We start from the raw sequence: 19,439 nt of genomic DNA, 5'->3' as shown, positions 1-19,439 counted from the left end.
GAGGACCAGAGTTGCAACCTTTATCTGCGCTCAGGCTGATGCTGAAGCAAGAAGAAGTGAAGATAAGACTCTTAAGCATAAGGGAAAAGTGTTTTATTGATCGCTTCAGTGTCTCAACACTGATCAACTTACTCCAAGATTAGATTGTCCTGTTAGATTTCAAACTCCACTGGGACAAAAGGAAAAGGCACTCACGCATCCCCTTCAAACCCTTCGTCTGACAACAACCTACTGCAACATTGCACGTTCCCTTCTCACAGAAAGTGCTCTGCCTTGGATCTGACATTCACGAAGAAATACCACACAGCCATCTCTAATCTTTCAAAATCTAGAGACCTCAGACACTTTGGCAATTCACCTGGTTCTAATGTGCTAATGCATACAAACAAACACAGGAATGCAAAACTGTGACACTGTCTATATTGCGTCATATCTTGGTGTCATCTCTCTCATTGCCTCTTATTATCTGTATCATGTTTTTTTATTCTCCAAGCTTGCAATAATGCTGTTTTTTTTATTTCCTCAGCTTGGGTGCTGGTGTCTGGCAACTTGGGAAATAATGAAAACAGACGCATACATAGGAGATAGAGAAAGAGGCAGATTACGCGAAGAGACAGCAAAAACAGTCAGTGCATTTTTGCATGGCTGTGTTAGAACATTAAAGTTCAACCTCTTTGATTTGTCAATGCTTGTTTCCTTATTAAACTAGAAGGAACTGTACCCAAGTGCTACGGTTTCCATAGCAACATCCTGGAAATAGACTCTGCTATTTTGAGACATAGGTTTTATCTAAAGTTTCCCTAGCTATGTTTTTTTTTAATGTCAAGAATATAATTTGTTTTAATCGCAGCCAAAAGTGCTGTAAAGGGTCTGAATTATGTATGAGAAAGTTTATGCATATTGCAAACGTTTGGCTTATACCAACGTATTCATATTCCAGTTGTGCTTTAGTCTGACTTTCTTCCTTTTACTAATTATAAGTCATCAGCAATGATTTTCCATTTCCCTACTCTGTGTCTCTGACTCATTGATTCCTTGTTTATCATGAAAAATCAAAGCCAGAGGTCTTTAGTAGTAAATGACAAACTCATAATCGGAGGAGTAACCAGAGCAGAAGCTATCAACAGGACAGATGGGAAGCCCCTAGGACTTAACATAAAGGGGTCCCCACTTGGTGCCCCTTAGGTCAATTCGAGCATGACCAGCTCCTGGAAGGATTGCTGAAGGAAAGAGGAGACCTCATGAAGCAGCTCCTCCTTTGCTGCGATCAGGGGTGTAACGCAAGACCCTGCAGTACAATGGAGGTCCCTAACCCTTTGGGGGGACCATTGAGCTAAAAACCTATGGATATCCGTGAGGTATAGGAGACTCAGAAAGAGGTATGAGGTGCAAAGACTACGTAGCCCTGGTATTGTGCACCAGGAGCTTTAATAGCACTGGCTGCAGGCTTCTGGACAAAACCTTGGGCCCTGGCAATTATGATTTTATGATTCTATCACCGGTTGTCACTCTTTCTTCCCCCCAAACCAGTTTCTCTAAGGAAGGGGGCTGCTTTTGGCAGTGGCAGCTGGCTTGTACCGATGGTGGTAGAGCACCACAAAACAATTAATAAATTGACTAATCTTTGCAGTGCAACGTTCTCCTCCCTTGGGTGTCTTCAGGAATCTCAGGACGTAGGAAAATGCACTATCCAATCCTGGCACTGTTCTCACAGCATGACAGCAGCGCCAGGATTGGATAGAGCAAGGTCTGTCAGCGCTCCCAAGAGCCCTGGAGGCCTGCACTTTCGCTAACTCAGCTGTCTAAGGCAGCAGGGTTAAATAACTGTAACATGCGCATGTCTGGCTGGCCGTCTCAAGACGGCTGACCAAAAATACATGAGCATTTTAAAGTGGCCTGCTCCCTGCTGCTGCCACTCGGCAACACTGGACCAGTCCTGTCCTGACCCTTAGTTCAGGACAGGTCTCTGAAAAATAAAATGGTAATAAATAAACTTAAATTACCGTTTTGTTATCCAGTTCTGGGGCTTGCGGGCTGATGCTCCCCCGCACAAATGGAGGGGCCGCCACTGGCTTTGGGTGACAACCAGTCAACTGCTGCTGGGTTCGTAGAGGCCACCTCAACTGTTTGGGATCTAGGACGTTGACTTTTTAACTAAGCCTCCAAATGTAGAACGATGCCTGAACTGTTCTACACCATTGTTTATGCAAATAAATGTGCTTGTTGATATATTTGCTTTGTACAAGCCTCTCAAATGGAACTTGAGTGATTAAATTAACTATAAACCGGTGAGACATGGGGACATATTTACAAGTCCCTATCGCCAACACAACGCCACTTTTCCAGATGTTGCTGTGGCAACAGTGGCTTCACCTTATTTACAAGGCAGCATTACATCACTTAACGTGGGTTAAGTCTGCCTTGTAAATAAGGCCCCCTTTCACGCTACACTTAGTGTGAAAGGGGAGGGCAATGTGTGTTGCGGTGGGCGCTCCTAATCTACCTTTTGACATGTGATTAAACTAATTGGGAATGATTGAAAGACTAGTACCATCTAGTTGAAATGCATGAAATAATTAGATTGAAACACTGAACAAGTTAGTTTTATGAATATTAATTGCTCTGCTCTATTTTACACGTTGTTCACAAGATAATATTCAGCAAGTGATGTCAATAAATAAGACCTCTTCGATAGGTCCAGAATTAATATTTGAAGGACTCACTTAATGTTTGCAAGGAGTTGGAATGTATCCAGTATCTGGAAAGGAATCAGCGTCGGAGACGCCCCTCTTCTATGGTCCCATTACTGGTGGCCGGCAGCTCTCGGCCCTTCCACCAACCCCAGAACCCTATTTTAAAATGTGGGCATTCGCCTTGATCGTGCCTTAACATTAAAGGAGCATGCTGCCCATACTGCCAGCACTTGTTTCTATGTGCTGGGCTTGCTAACACGAGTCTTCCCTCTCTTGCCTGACTATACTCGGAAAACTCTCATTCAGACCATGGTTATGAGTCGTCTTGATTACTGTAATGTGCTCCTCGTCTCGGCGAATGAGTCATCCCTCAGCAGGCTACAGTTGGTTCAGATTACTGTTGCTTTACTCGTCACAAACTCTCCATTCAAAACCCCTTCCCTTCCTCTACTACAAAATCTTCACTGGCTTCCAATTCGCAAGCATGTCAAGTTTAAGGTTTGCTGCACAGTCTATAAAGCTTTACATAAAAATGGTCCCTCCTACATTTCTAGAAAGCTTAAGCCTTATGCCCCCTCAAGAATTCTTAGGTCAGGCAGCAAATCACTTCTCCATGTTCCTAGGGTTAGGAAAGCAAGACTAGGTGGGAAATCCTTCTCTTACCTTGCTCCCTTGTACTGGAACCAGCTGCCTACACACCTGAGGCAATGCCCTGACTATCTGCACTTCAGGAAACTGCTTAAGTCCAATTTTTCTAACATCTCTCATCAGCCCGCCAGCAGCTCCGCCCAAAGCGCAGAGATACCCCTTCGGGGGTGATTCAGGTGCTCTACAAAACCAACAAATGAATAAATAAAACTAGCTGAATTATCTCTAAAATAATATCCCTTCGGTGGAATAGATTCAGTTGGTGGCTTGTACTTGTTCAAAAGTTTCCTCCACAAGTTGGAGGGTTTTCAGTTCCCTTTAAACTGTAAACGGGCCCCAAAGTCTTTGATAACTAGGCAGATCGAAAAGGGGTAACAAAATATTATTATTTGGCGTCTAGTTAGAGTTCACATGCATCTGGTGGAGCTGGCTCAAGGGACCTTCTGGCCTTTTTTTATGCCCTGTCATGCCCCTATGCAGAGGAATGATGCCCCACCAAAAGTGCATTAAAAATCACCATAGCATGGACCAATGCAGTGACAGCATCACCAAATGCACAACTGTATATTATATTTACATAACTTTGTCCATCAGTTTAGTTTGCTGAGATTTTTCCTGAGAAGTGACGTCGATCTGCACCATATAAGGATAAACCGCTGGATGTGATGTTGATGCTACTGCATGATCCCTTTACACCATACAGACCAACATTTACCCCACAAGGAGTGTATGTTCTAGGGGTTCAAATTTGTACTCTTGCTTTTTCTCAATCAAAGATTCTTTATGCTTCCACATAAAATGTTTTTAGATATCCGCCAGTAATAAAGGCTGCTAAATCAGCCCCACATATTTAATTATTCTCCTTAAGAGAAATATTTTAGACACCTGTAAATATCTTTCTATACCTTTCAGGTATAGAAAGTTTATTTTCACTCTACAGCAGTGTAAGATTGCCAATTCATGAGTTTCTAGGTAATTTTGTTATGCAGCTGATGTTTATCATAGGTACTATTATAATAACTATTATCAGTATTCATATTGTCACTATTGATTTTCATTATCATAAGCATTAATTGTAGTAGTAGCAGTATTCATCTTATTCTTGTTCTCCTTCTCATTAATATTATTAATATTATTTTGTTCTTGATATTTGTGCGTTATTATTATTGCTGTTGTTTTCATTTTCATTGTTTTGATTTTGTTAATATTGCTATTTTAATTATCAATATTACTATCATTGTTGAATGCAGTGAAGTGAACAGCCATTTACCGATACACTTTCTTTTAATTAATATTTCTCTGGTTGAGACTCATATTTTAGTTTCTTTGGAGAAATGAGGAGTTAATGATGGTATGTTTTATGTCTTTTTCACTAATTAAATGTATTTAATATTAGCTGAATGCGTGTACAATTCTGGAAGTCCGTCTCCAATAACCTGACATGAACAATCCTCTCAAAGACTGAGAAAGAAATGGCTTACAAGACCGTCACAAAAGCCCATAGACATTTACATTGCAATAATTGTCTCCTGAATCCATCATATCCTGACAGGTTTGGACTTATTGCCTGGGGTGTGAAAAATTAGAATTTTGCACATTTTATCTGAAAGACCTTTAGAAAAATACAGCCTTTTTGGGTCGAACCTAGTGGCAGCGCGCATGCACTGCTTGCTCTGCGAGATTGCTGTAGTAGAGTATGGGAGAGAAGCTGCGCCCACTTTCCTCCCATATTTTTAATTGGCTTGTGCCATTGACTTTCGTAAATGCTGCCTTCGTATTTGTTAATAGGATTGTTAGTCCCGCCTTAGTATGGCCTTGTCTTCATTTGTACCCTCCCTTGGCGACTGGTACCACCAATACAACCACCACCAACACCATCACCACCAATACCACCACCACTAACACCACCACCACCAATACCTCTAATACCACCACTACCACTCCAATACCACTGCCACCAATACCACCAATACCACCACCAATACCACCACCACCACCACCAATACCACCACCAATCCAATATCACCAATACCACCACCAATACCATCACCACCAATACAACCTCCACCAATACCATGCCACCAATACTGCCACTACTGATACCAATACCACTACCACAAATATCACCACCACCACTAATAACAACACCACCATCAATACCACCACCAATACCCCACCACCAATACCACCACCAATATCATCACCACCACCAATACCACCACCACCAATACCACTACCACCAATATCACCACCAATACCACCACCACCAGCAATACCACCACCACCACCAATACCACCACCAATACCACCACCACCAATCCAATACCACCATCATCAACACCAATACCACAGCCAATACCAATACTACCACCATCAATACCAATACCACCACCACTAATACCAACACCAATACCACCACCACCACCAATACCACCACCACCACCAATACCACCACCATCGATACCACCACCACCAATACCACCAGTACCACCACCAATCCACCACCAATCCAATACCACCAGCACAAATACCATCGCCAATACCAATACCACCACCAATAGCACCAATACTACCACCACCAATACAGCCTCCACCAATACCACTGCCACCAGTACCACCACTACTAATACCAATACCACTACCACCAATACCACCACCACCACTAATACCACCACCACCAATACCACCACCATCAATACCACTAAGAATACCCCATCACCAAAACCACCACCACCACCAATACCACCAATACCACCACCACCAATACCACCAATACAACCGCCAATACCACCACCACCATCAATACCACCACCTCCACCACCAATGCCACCACCACCAATACCACCATCACCAAAACCATCACCAATACCACCACCAATACCACCACCACCAATACCACCACCAGCAATGCCACCACCAATACCATCGCCACCAATACCACCACCACCACTAATACCACCACCAATACCATCACCAACAATACCACCACCACCACCACCACCAATAACTCTACTACCACCACCACCAATACCACCACCACCAATACCAACACCAATACCAACACCAGCACCACCAATACCACCCCCACCAATACCACAACCACCAATCCAATACCACCACCACCAACAGCAATACCACCACCAATACCAATACCAATACCACTACCAATAGCACTAATTCCACCACCACCACCAATACCAGCACCACCACCACCAATACAACCACCAATACCACCACCACCATCAATACCACCACCTCCACCACCAATGCCACCACCACCAATACCACCATCACCAACACCACCACCAATACCACCACCAATACCACCACCAGCAATACCACCACCAGAAATGCCACCACCACCACCACCAATACCATCACCACCAATACCACCACCACCACCACTAATGCCACCACCAATACCATCACCACCAATACCACCACCACCACTAATACCACCACCAATACCATCACCAACAATACCACCACCACCACCAATAACTCTACTACCACCACCACCACCAATACCACCACCACCAATACCACCACCAATACCACCACCAGCACCACCAATACCACCCCCACCAATACCACTCCCACCAATACCACAACCACCAATCCAATACCACCACCACCAACAGCAATACCACCACCAATGCCAATACCACTACCAATAGCACTAATACCACCACCACCAATACCGCCGCCACCAATACCACAGTCACCAATACCACCACTACTAATACCAATACCACCACTAATACTACCACCACCAATACCACCACCACTAATACCACGACCACCACAATAACAACACCACCAGTACCAATACCAGCACCACCAATACCAATACTGCTACTACCACCACCAATATCACCACCACCAATCTCAATACCACCACTACCAATACCAGTACCACCACCAATACCACCACCAATACCAATACCACCACCACTAATACCAATACTACCACCACCACCAATACCAATACCACCACCAACCAATACCACCGCCCAATACCAGCACCACTGCCACCACCAATACCACCAAAAACACCACCACCACACATACCAATACCACCACCACCAATACCACCACCACCACCACCAATACCAGTACCACCTATACCAATACCACCAACACCACCAATATTACCACCACCAATATCAATACCACCACTACCAATACCAATTCCACCACCTTAATGCCTATCGCTCACTAGTAACAGCAGGGGCACTGTACGAGGCCAGAGCTGCAGCCGAGAGCATCCCTCCCTCCATGCCTTCCATAAAGCACAGCCCACCCTGCACCAGGAGGTGAAGCCAGGGCCCTACTACAGCTGGAGTTGTTTTCGGCCAAAGATAGCAATGACATTACACAATGACACACTGCACCCTCAAATCATGGAGAGGGCAGGAAACATCCCCCCGCTCTTCCTCCTGAGCCATGACAGTGTAATCACAGAGCGAAAGGTGTTGGAGCGCTATGTTAGTGTTTATAGCTCGGTTCATTTTAACTCTCACTTTGTGTCTGTGTAATTTACAACACTTACACATCTTCTTCACTGCACTATTTATCACTACTTTGAAGACGTCGCAGGCCGGTCTCTTTTTTCTGATATTTACAATCTAATAATTGGTCGAGAAGGCCCTTTATTGCAATGCAATAGGTCTTGCATTTGCAAGAGTTTAAACTATTAGTATTGTAAATAACAATGCCTTTTATTTATGTTTATTTATGTTTTAAAACCCAAAACATAAATAAAAGGCATTGTCATTTATAATGCCAATAGCTCAAACTGGCATGAATGCAAGACCTATTGCATTGCAAATGATTGTAAAATTTGTAGACGCTTGCAAATATTGGAAAAAAAAGACAATGTGTGAATAGTGTAACCTTTGCAACTTCATCCAAAGATAGCGAAAATCTATCCCATATCCGAGTGGGGTCTCAATAAAGACAGTGAAAGCACAGGTAAAAAAATACTTAGGACTGTTAGACTTGTTGTGTGATTATGAGTTAACAAAGTAGTAGAGGCATCTTTTCCGGCAGATAAAAGTAAGGAATTGCTTCTGGTGAAATGTGGTCCCTCCGCCGTATCTCAGTAGGTTAATATTAAGATACTCACTCTTCCAGTAATTAAGAGTGGCAGGAGTATTGATGGAGTCTACCAAGAGGTTCAAAACTTTTCCAACAGGTCGAAAATACCAGGCCCTCCTAGAGAAGTTTACAGCACTGAAGATGCATGTTGGATGTCATGCACCTCCATTATTATTTAATAAATGGGTCACAGGGTGCTTAAACTGGGGCATCACACTTGTTCTTATATTGATGTATCCAGACCAGGCCAAATGGAACCTCTAGTTATGGAGTTATGGCAACTGAATGGAAAGGAACTGGTCGTCCTTGAAAGCAGGAAAATCAAGCCTGTGCTTTTAGCCCCACCCGCTCTAGGCTCGGAAGCCCAGAATGCGGGTTTTGATCTGCAGCAACCTGAAGAAATATAGTCTTATCTGCGAATGGAATAGGGAAGGGAAAAGAGTCCTAATAGGACTGCCACCTCTCCATGTATGACCTCAATGGGAACAATCGTTACAACACAGTCACTACACCTGTGGAACAGGTGTAGCGCAGCGGCCAGGGTGCCTGACTCTGGACCACAGGGTTCACAGTTGGATCCCCAGCACGGGAGACCACTCCGGAGGTAGCTGTGCGCTTTACAAATGCTGGTATTTCATTACAACGCACTACCTTTACAACGCAGCTGTTACAACGTAACTGCCTTTACATCACATGCCATTATAAGGTAAGTAATGGGGATTTTTTAAATTTAGGTTGGGTATGGGTTTTGGGGTACATGGGGATAGTACTTTTACCCCAACACTATCCAACACTTACCCTACTGTTGCACTCACTGGAGTGGGAATAGTACCCCTGGTTCCCAAACTTTTCACTCCTGAGGACCCCCATAGAGTCACTATTGGAAGCCGGGGACCTCCAAGCAATTTGTATAATTTAAATGTCAAACATTAAAACTGTCATTTGAAAGAATAAACACACACGTGTGTACATCAAACAAAAACTAGACTTGAATTACTAACAGTTTTAGTATTTTTATATTTAAACTATTTGCAAAAATCGAAAAACCTTAATGGGAAGGTTGGTGCTGCATCTTGCGACTAACTTATCTTTGTTTGGTTTTATTTCGCTGCCCGAGGCTCCTGCTCCTGCCAATGGCTGGACTGGAAACCTAAAGCTGCTCTGGCAAACCAAGTGCAGCGAGTGAGCCTGACCACTACAAACTGGGCTTTGGTGGGCTCTCCCCCAAGACAATTTGGGAGAAAATGGTGCATTTTACAACACATTTGTCATTATATATTGAATTGTATTAGCTTTTAAAGAATAGTAAATAATGAGCTGACTATGCACCAGAATACAACAATCTTTTGGCATTCTTCAATGATTGACAATATTCACTGATTCCCTCACTACTACCCTCCAACAGTGCCTCTCATCTTCTCACCCTCTGAGCTATGCACAAAACAAAATACTGCTTTTTTAAAAATGCATTGTAGACATTCTTCCCAACAGGCATATTAACCATCTGCGCTTCCTTAGATTAGTCAAAGCTGCCACTTGACAAAGCCCCCATCTCTCTCCAGCAGGTACATTAATCACCGGAGTTATCTTGACACTTTTATTGCTGCCCAAAAACTGATGATTATACAAGGAACTTTGCAGTGCTTTTAAAACTGCTGCCTGAGGACCCCCTGGGAATGTGTCACGGACCCCTGGGGGTCCCCGGACCGCAGTTTGGGAACCCTATCCAACACTTACCCCACTGTTGCTCCAAAAGTATTATGTGTTGTGATGGTATGTGTTGTAATGATATGCGCTGTAATGGCATGCGTTGTAATGGTAGTCTTAAAAAATGTATTGTAATGGCATGCGTTGTAAAATCATGTGTTGTAATGGTAGTTGCGATGTAAAAACCGCGTTGTAAAGGCATGCGTTGCAATTCTTTGAGTTTTTACGTCATATAGTCACCTCAACAGTTTGAATTTCAGCAGGGGAATTTGGGTTAGAGTTAACATTTCACCAACAAGGCCCTAATTTGTGTATGGATGAATCTCTGTTTAGCCCAAAACAAAAAGGTAGAATGGGTCTGACCGTGCCATGTGTCCTTCACTACGTGGAAGAGTTCAAGTTTTGGCTGATGTGTCTTGGTCAGATGGACAATGTGCCCCAAATTAACCTTTGTTGTACTCGGTTATTTGTGTCTGGCTGGAACAAAGGCTGTCAGCACTGGAGTGGAGTGCATTGTGAATGAGTCTCCACACACCATTACTTCAGAAAATTAAGGTAGCAGCAAACACTGAACACATGGGAAAGAAGGAGATTATCGACTTTATAAAGACTGGATTACAGCTGCCTTTACATCTTGGTTACAAATGCGATGCTGCAATTGTGCACCAACAAATGACGATACCACGAGGTAATATGCAATTACCTCAAACCTCAGAATGAGATCTAATGCTATAATTGTAAATGATTCACTCAATTTTGGATGCGCAACTCCAAAATCTGGGCTAAATACATTTGGAAGACCAACTCTTAATCGGGACCTAAGAATGGAGAAATAAGATCTAAACGTTTCAAAGGGAAAGAATAAAAGCAAAACCACGAAAATAACTTTTGGATGTAATCTGGTTTGAGATTTATTGTTTAGGGATTTCCTTCACAGCAGTTTATGTCAATGGCCTGCCCAAAGCGAAAAAGTCAACTCACTTACTCAAATTGTTAATGTATAAAAACACCCTCCTTTAAAATACATGTAGCTTATAAGGAACGCATTCTAAATAACTTAAAAGGTAGTAAAAAACAGAAAAAGGCATTTTAATTGTGAAGGATGCCACTGACAAGTCTCTAAGTATGGTTTTGAACTGTGGTCAGTACCTTCAGTAATGCCCTCAATAATCTAATTCCTTCTCTTGCTGTCTTCAGTAATCTTGCCATGCAGGTGAACCATAAAATGGTTTTGCTTTGATCCGTGATAAAGCAATATTGACACTTTAGGCCCTAATCACAAACAGCACTTTGTAGTATGTTTATAGGTACTACAATAGTAGTACTCATGTACTACAAAATGCTATTCACAGACAAACTTACGGAGACCTCTACATCCGCTTCTCTTCTTTTCTATGACCAGGTCTGCTTCACATTTGCACGTAGGTATACGTTCTAGTAATAAATGCTGGAGGACCCTGGGGGAGTGGCAGGAAAACAGGAGATACTAACTACTAAATTTGAGAATATTAGGAAGGGTTAAGGAGGTGTTTAGGGATGAGAATGGAGGGGTTTAGGGAGGGACATGCAAATACAAACACCCACCCACAAAAGAGTATGCCCATTGCTATTTACAAACTGAACTTCTGAAATTACAACAAACGTGCTGGACAGATCTCCTCATATACATATAACATGGACCAGATAGGCTACATAGCCCCTCATTACAAGTAGCCTCTTAATTTCACAGGGCCGTAACAGTAATAGTCACAGCAACACAATTATGAGATCCGCAGAATTTGCACAGATCTGTTTAGTTTCACACTGAAATTGTGGCTGCTTAAAGCAGTTGAAATCTCTGGGGAAAAAAACTGGAAGAAAAAGAGGAATTGCCAGTGAACTGGAAACATTGGGGCCGATTCCGATCCTGTATTTTTTTTTCCCTTACGACTCGTATCCGTAAATTTTTCCATACAAATCGTACAAGTCCTGTCCGACCCGTGAAGTACGATTCGTACGGGAAAAATACATACGGATCGGCCCGATCCGTAAAAATCGGATCGGGAAAAGTTGTACGAGACGGACCCGGACACTTTTCCGTACAAATTGTAAAAATGCAGTCCGACCGTACTAGTACGATCCGGACCGGCTTTCCGATTTACGATTTGTACGGAAAACGTCCCGTACACGGGGAATGCCATTACCCGCTACGAAGTGAACTTTGTACGACTCGTATCCCGGGAAAAGTTGTTCCCGGGGTGCGAGTCGTACAGGGGTACGAGTTGTACAGGCATACACCCCAGTGCGTTGTGTATGTACGGTGCGTACCCCTAGTGCGCATGTACTGTGTGTACCCCCAGTGTGCATGTACTGTGCGTACCCCCAACATCGCGTACCCCAACATCGCGTACCCCAACATCGCATACCCCAACATCACGTGTGTATGGTGCGTACATACGCGATGTTAGGGGTACACACCATACATACGCGATGTTGGGGTGCGCGATGTTGGGGTACGCGATGTTGGGGGTACACACCATACATACGTGATGTTGGGGGTACGCGATGTTAGGGTACGCGATGTTGGGGTACATGATGTTGGGGGTACACACCGTGCATACACAACGCATGGGGTTGTATGCCTGTACGACTCGTACCCCTGGGGACTCTGCTTTTACGGCTGTTTTTGGCTCCCGTAAGAAAAAAAACGTACGGAGTGCCGTAGGGACGAATCGTACTTGCTTGCCCGGAAACCGCTGCTTCAATACGTACGGACGTCGCGTACAAGCTGTTCTGGATCAGAATGGTTGGTTTATTTTAGCCGTATGGTCTTTTGTACGATTTGTACGGAAAAAGGCTTTCTGTACGAATCGTACTTCCTAGGTTGTAAGAAAAGTTTACCGGGTACGAGTCGTACGGGACAAACGCTCCATACAACGATTTGTACAGCCTTTTTCCAGGATTGGAATTGGCCCCAATGTGTAAATGCATCTTTGAATCAAGTTTACATATGCAAAATGTCCCACTTGGTATTTTACATCTGCTCATCTAACTATGTGAGTGCTCTTGGAAATCTTTGACTAACATAGCCTTCTAGGTGTACTCATGAATATGAAAGTCCCTAATTTGCTCCAAATTTGCTCCAAAGACTTGCTCCCTCAAGTGCACTGGAAAAAATTTCAGCATCACCATAAGCAAGGTCACCGTTGTCTTTTCCAGTTGCCGAGAGTTCCAAAAGTACTCCGTGAGGAACACGTGGAGGTTCACAAAGATGAAGTTTGGACTTCATCTGCCTCTATTTTGGTCGAAGACGACCAAACAGCACATCACAGCCTTCTGGTTACTAAAACATACTGAGGACATGTGGTAAGCTGATCTAGAAATGCATTCTACCAATTGCTTACCATTGGTTTTGTGGTTTGTCACTCACATTTGTTTGCTTTTAATTTGCTGACTTTATTTGTTTTAGCCTGTCGATATTGAATTCATCCTTCCCATGGAGCATACCCTGTTTACCACTTCTTGGCTCCTTCCTATGGAGCATAACCTGTTTACCACTTCTTGGCTCCTTGTATTGTTTCAAGAGTCCTTGCTTTCCAGGAACTCTTTTTTTTGTGAAGCACTCCATCAGAGTGTCTTCATCCAGTTGTCTTCATCATGAGCTTCTCTCTCCCTCCTGCTCTGTGTTGCTCTCTCTCTCTTGCCTTTGATTCTCTGTTCCCCCAATCATCAGGGGCTGCTCCTCTGTGAGAGGGGAGGAGCATCGCCCTGCCACCCAAATTGCCCAAAAAGCACCACAGATGAAAAATAAAAAATGTAATAAAGTTAATTCATTACCATTTTATTTTTCACCCCTCTGTCCCCAACCGAGGGTCAGGATGGGGCGGGGATTGTACAGTGACAGCAGCAGGGAGGAGGGTGGCTGCCGGGGCACTTTTCAAAGTGCACATGTCTCTTTGGCCGGCAGCCTTGCGAGGGCCAACCAAACAAGAGCACTTTGAAAGTTCAAGCCAGCTGGGTTAGAGTAACTGCAGGGCTCCAGTGTCCTCAAAAGCGACAAGAGAGGCCGCTCCCACCAATCCTGGCACTGCTCTTAAGCTGGTGAGAGCAGCACCAGGATTGGTTAAGGCAGTTTTCTGGGGCCCGCGTTGGATTGCGGCAGCAGGAGTAGGACAACATATTCAGCGGAGGATGCTGTGTTTAAAGGTAAGTGATGTTTTACATTTTTTGCCTAGCACCCATTTTCTCACCACTCCCCCTAGATTCCAGTCACAACTGCCAATCATTCCATCCACATGCATAGTAAAATACTTACACCATCCGCCTGGGGAACTTCATTGAATACTAGCAACTACCTACTGCTCTGTGACCAAACTGTGATGGGAGTACTGCAGTTCTTTGAGTGGCCTGATCAGATCGCACAGTTAGAGGAGACTGCACCATCCTCACTGCACCAGAAATTCACCTCTCTACTGCTTGTGCCTTTCGTTTTTATTAATTTTATGAGAGGAAGATACCCTGCAATCCGCTTTCTTGCCTCACGTGCTTGCCCCATGTACTGCAGTAAAGTTCAGCAATTTTCTCATGAAGGTAAATGGAGCAGAAATAGATGCATATTTCAGAAGGATTTACTTTAAATAACATTGAGGTAGGAATGTATCACTTGCAAAAAGCACTCCTGCAGCAAGAGGCTTTCATGCTTTTAAAATATAAATTCAAGATCAACCTGAGTTTCAAACTGATTGGGCTATACATAGCCAAAGGCAAAAACACTTATGTCAGCTTCCTACCAGCTAATGTACAATGTTCCTAAGTATTGGGCTTGAACTAAGCTTATATTGCTTAAAACAAGATATTGATGTTTTACTTACAACTTTTCAAAATCTTTAAAAATATATGTATAGAAACTGCCAGAACAACATTTTTTGTCAAGAAATAGGCAGTAAGAGTCAGATTTATGTTGCACTTCCGCCACTTTTGCGCCTCCGTTGCGTCACTTTTGTGACGCAGCAGCGGCGCAAATCCTGCGCCATGGTGCGGGGTATTTACAACGTGACGCATCTGGGAGATGCGTCACGTTGTAAAGCCCTGCGCCACATGTAGGCGTTCCAGGGCAGGTGGGGGTGTTCCGGCGCAGGAACGCCTCCTAAAAGTGGCTGAGTGAAATCTACAAGATTTCACTCAGTCACTTTTAAGCCCATGCTGCGTCAAAACCCTGCGCCTGCTTGAAGCAGGCGTAAGGATTGACGCAGCATTGTACAGATAGGGCCCCCCAGAGCATTGCTGGAGCTGCGTCGCGCTTGCGACGCAACTCCAGCAATGCGCCACTTTTACGGCACAGATGCGTCACGCATCTGTGCCGTTTTTGCCCCATGGTGCGCCGCATTATAAATGTGGTGCATCCATGGTGGCGCAGCTGTGGCGCATAATAACTGGCGCATCCCTGCTGATATGCAGGGATGCGCCAGTTATCATAAATCTGCCCCTAAGTGTATTTAACCATCTACTCAGTGTGTGTCTTTCCTCCCTTTGAAAAGTGCATGTGTCTTTCGTATGGATTTTAATTGATTTATTAATCGACTTTTTCTGACACAGTATGTACGTTCATGCAGTACCGTGGGCCCTGGTTCAAGCAAGGAAATAGTCCCTTTGACTGCCGCTGGGGTAGAAAATACAATTATCAGGATTTCATGGACCCATCAGATTTCTGGAAACCGGCGCCACTGCATCTGCTGCACTGATTGTATCTATGCCCCTGTGCACAAGACACTAATTCATGAACAACTGTAGTTGAAGACTACTGATATAAATTGCTTGATAATCATATTTTATGCTTCACTTTGAACCGAGTTTTGCATGTCATTTCAATTGGATTTCATTTGGTTTTGCTTAGTGATCTGAGTATATATTTTAATTTTTGTTATGAAATATGATGAACAAGCACACTCCACATTGCCGAGTAAGTGTATCTTTTGGTGTCTAGTGTTAATCAGCATTTATCACTTCTTTTCACAGTATATTTGGTGAGTCAGGCCCAAACAAATTCCACAAAAATGAACTTGAAGGCTTGGATCAATGGTCTGAAATATTTGAAGCAGTTGAATCCCTTTTCAGCTTTTCGTCAACTAATATTTAGATTAATGTTTTATTTTGTTTTTAAAATGTATTTAATGTACCTGCAAATTGTATAGGTCATGCATTTTATGCATTTATGTGTTTTATTAATGGGGCGTATTTTGTATTTAGAGAATGCGAGAGGGCATTTAGAATTTTCTAAGATGTGTTCCTTAACTTGCTATAATTGTGTCAATACTGTGGGAAATGGTGATTAGGCATGTCTGTCTTCGCTTCTGTAGAGCAGGCAATGGCAGGACAGCTCTACATTGAGTTATGGGCTGACAATGTAACTTTTTATGTGTAATAAAAGTAAATAGTGGCATATACGAGCAATACAATGTTATTTGGCTGATTAACTGCATTTGCATACTATTGCCTTCGATAGCTTGAGAGGTTTATTTTTATATACATGTTCAATTTCTCTTCATCAGAATAACTACACATAGCAACTGTTTCCTGTCCGTATTTCCAACTAAACTGCTCCATCTGGGCAAAGCCAGGTGCTGCATAGCGTGGGCCGCCATTATGGCAGTGGCGCCGGTCCCCGGGGCCCTGAGGAGTTGGGGGGGGTCGCCGCTCCCTCTGATTACGCGGTGCCCCACCTCCCCTGAGCAACCAATGGGGGCGCGAACCGGAAGCACTTTAGGGCTTCCAGTTCAGCGCGATCGGGAAGTCTGCCCTGTGCCCCCCTTTAAAAGTAAAAGACACGCAGAAAGTAATGTATATACATGTTTAGATTACGATAGGAATTTTATGTATTAGTAACATGTTGAGGTTAGACAACTAACCCCGTGTATCGATCAAGGTCTCTGGACTTTCTGCGTAATTGTACATAATGTAAATATTATCAAATGTTTTAATTATGTAATAAATACGGCCGGGGGGTTACTCCCCCTAATCCAAAAGAGTGTGATCTGAAATGCTTGCCTTGGAGTAGGGAGGGAGTCCTCATCCAAGTGCGGTCTTGGGTCTTAAAGAAAAGGGGACTTAGGCAGTACCAGGCCATATGGTTTTTAGGTCTATCCTAAACACTGCTACCAGGATGCTGGCATGTGCACACTTGTATGGCATTTCACACCATGCACACACAAAATTAAACAAACACTGCTTTTTGGTAGAACTTGCCAACTGTACCCTACCGATGGGCTACTTGCATATGCAGATTTGCGTAGTTTCCTATCCATATTTTTGTTTTTATTTTAGGGTTTGAAAATTACCATCAACCATCTTGGAATACTAAATTAATAATGTGGTACAACAAAAAATAATTCCAAGATGGCAGTCATGGGGCCCGATTCACAGAACTAACTTAAGACAAAATCCTAAACTTAGTACCATTTTGGTATTCACAGAAGGCACTTACTCATTTTGGTATTCACAGAAGGCACTTACTCATTTCGGTATTCACAGAAGTTAGGAGTCCTAACTTTAGGACTCCTAAATGCCTTCTGTGAATACCGAAAGTCTTAAAGTTAGGATTTTTCTCAGTTTAGTAGTAGTATAGTTAGGACTCCTAACTTTAGGACTCCTAAATGCCTTTTGTGAACACCGAAAGTCTTAAAATTAGGATTTTTCACAATTTAGTAGTAGTAAAGTTAGGACTCCTAACTTTAGGACTCCTAAATGCCTTCTGTAAATACCGAAAGCCTTAAAATTAGGATTTTTCTCAGTTTAGTAGTAGTATAGTTAGGACTCCTAACTTTAGGAATCCTAAATGCCTTCTGTGAATACCGAAAGTCTTAAAATTAGGATTTTTCTCAATTTAGTAGTAGTAAAGTTAGGACTCCTAACTTTAGGACTCCTAAATGCCTTCTGTGAATACCGAAAGCCTTAAAATTAGGATTTTTCTCAGTTTAGTAGTAGTAAAGTTAGAAGTCCTAACTTTAGGACTCCTAAACTGAGAACAATCCTAATTTTAAGACTTTTGGTATTCACAGAAGGCATTTAGGAGTCCTAAAGTTAGGACTCCTAACTTCTGTGAATACCGAAGTGAGTAAGTGTCTTCTGTGAATACCAAAATGAGTAAGTGCCTTCTGTGAATACGAAAATGGTAGTAAGTTTAGGATTTTGTCTTAAGTTAGTTCTGTGAATCGGGCCCTGTGTGTACAGACACTTGAGCAGCCATCTTCAAATGGTTTCTGTCAGACTATAAACAAAATCATTGGAAGACGGCTACTGGTGCATGCTTCTAGATTCTCAAACATGGCGGCCTTTTTGGAAGTTTTTTTCATAATACTTTCACAAAAAACCCTTGCAGTATGGCTGTATTTGATATCACACAGTGGTTTCCATCTTAGAATGCTTAAGTTCATAGAGCACTCCAAAGCAACCAAGCCCTCTCTAACCCCATAGGCTTCTGCCTTCATGTTAACCCCTTCGATGCTCATGACGGAACGGTTCCGTCATGAGCATCGGTTGGGCTGTGCTCATGACGGAACCGTTCCGTCATGAGGACAGCCCCCGGGGGAAGCGCTGGCGCTCCCCCCCTTGTGCCTCGATCTTGCCCCCCTTTACGGGGGTGGCAGCGGAAGAGCTTCCGCTGCCACCCCCGACCCCCCCCGAGCCCCCCCACGCTTTCTGATGACGTCAGCGCGCACAGCGCGCGCCGGCGTCATCAGGAAGCGTTGGACGCGCTGGAATCCATTTCTTCCAGCGCGTCCAAGGGGAGCAGAGGTAGGTGTTTGTCGTCTGGTGGGGGCCGCGGCGGTGAAATCTGTAGTATTGAGGCATCGGGGGAGAGGAAAGAGTATTTCCTCTCCCCCGATGTCTCAATACAGGGCATTCCTGCTCCACGATCGCGCACAGCGTCGCGATCGTGGAGTAGGGATGCCCCACTAGACACCAGGGATTTTGTATTTTGAGTTTGGGAAGCGACCCCTTGGGCAAGGGTCGCTTCCTTGGGGGTGAAAATTTGGCAAAGTCTTTTCTGCCCCCCCTGGGGGCAGATCGGCCCGCTTTCTGCGCGTTTCTGCCCCCAGGGGGGGCAGAAAAGCCCACTAGACACCAGGGATGTCGTTTTTACTATGTAGGAAGCGACCCCTTGGGCAAGGGTCGCTTCCTTGGGGGCAAAATTTGTGGAAGTCTTTTCTGCCCCCCCTGGGGGCAGATCGGTCCGCTTTCTGCGCGTTTCTGCCCCCAGGGGGGGGCAGAAAATCCCACTAGACACCAGGGATGTCGTTTTTACTATGTAGGAAG

General features: G+C 43.8%; 2 protein-coding genes across 5 annotated transcripts in view; one reads left to right on the top strand and one right to left on the bottom strand.

Annotated features, from left to right (window-relative positions):
* The window catches only part of LOC146833845 (uncharacterized), a 170,070-nt gene extending 152,953 nt beyond the window's left edge, over positions 1–17,117 (top strand). For 2 of the 4 annotated variants that reach the window (XM_085601747.1, XM_085601744.1), the window contains one exon: positions 16,143–17,117. The gene's annotated coding sequence lies outside the window, so the exon portion shown is untranslated. Of the gene's footprint in view, positions 1–13,346; positions 13,482–15,722; positions 16,080–16,142 lie in introns of those variants that run through there. The other 2 variants (XM_085601745.1, XM_085601746.1) reach the window with 2 other exon arrangements.
* The window catches only part of RGS8 (regulator of G protein signaling 8), a 330,667-nt gene that overhangs the window by 123,190 nt on the left and 188,038 nt on the right, over positions 1–19,439 (bottom strand). The gene's annotated exons all lie outside the window — the stretch shown is intronic.

This window comes from Triturus cristatus, chromosome 4_2 (assembly GCF_964204655.1).
Source record: "Triturus cristatus chromosome 4_2, aTriCri1.1, whole genome shotgun sequence".
In the NCBI taxonomy this organism is placed as follows: Eukaryota; Metazoa; Chordata; class Amphibia; order Caudata; family Salamandridae; genus Triturus; species Triturus cristatus.
This window is presented reverse-complemented; position numbering and strand designations above follow the sequence as displayed.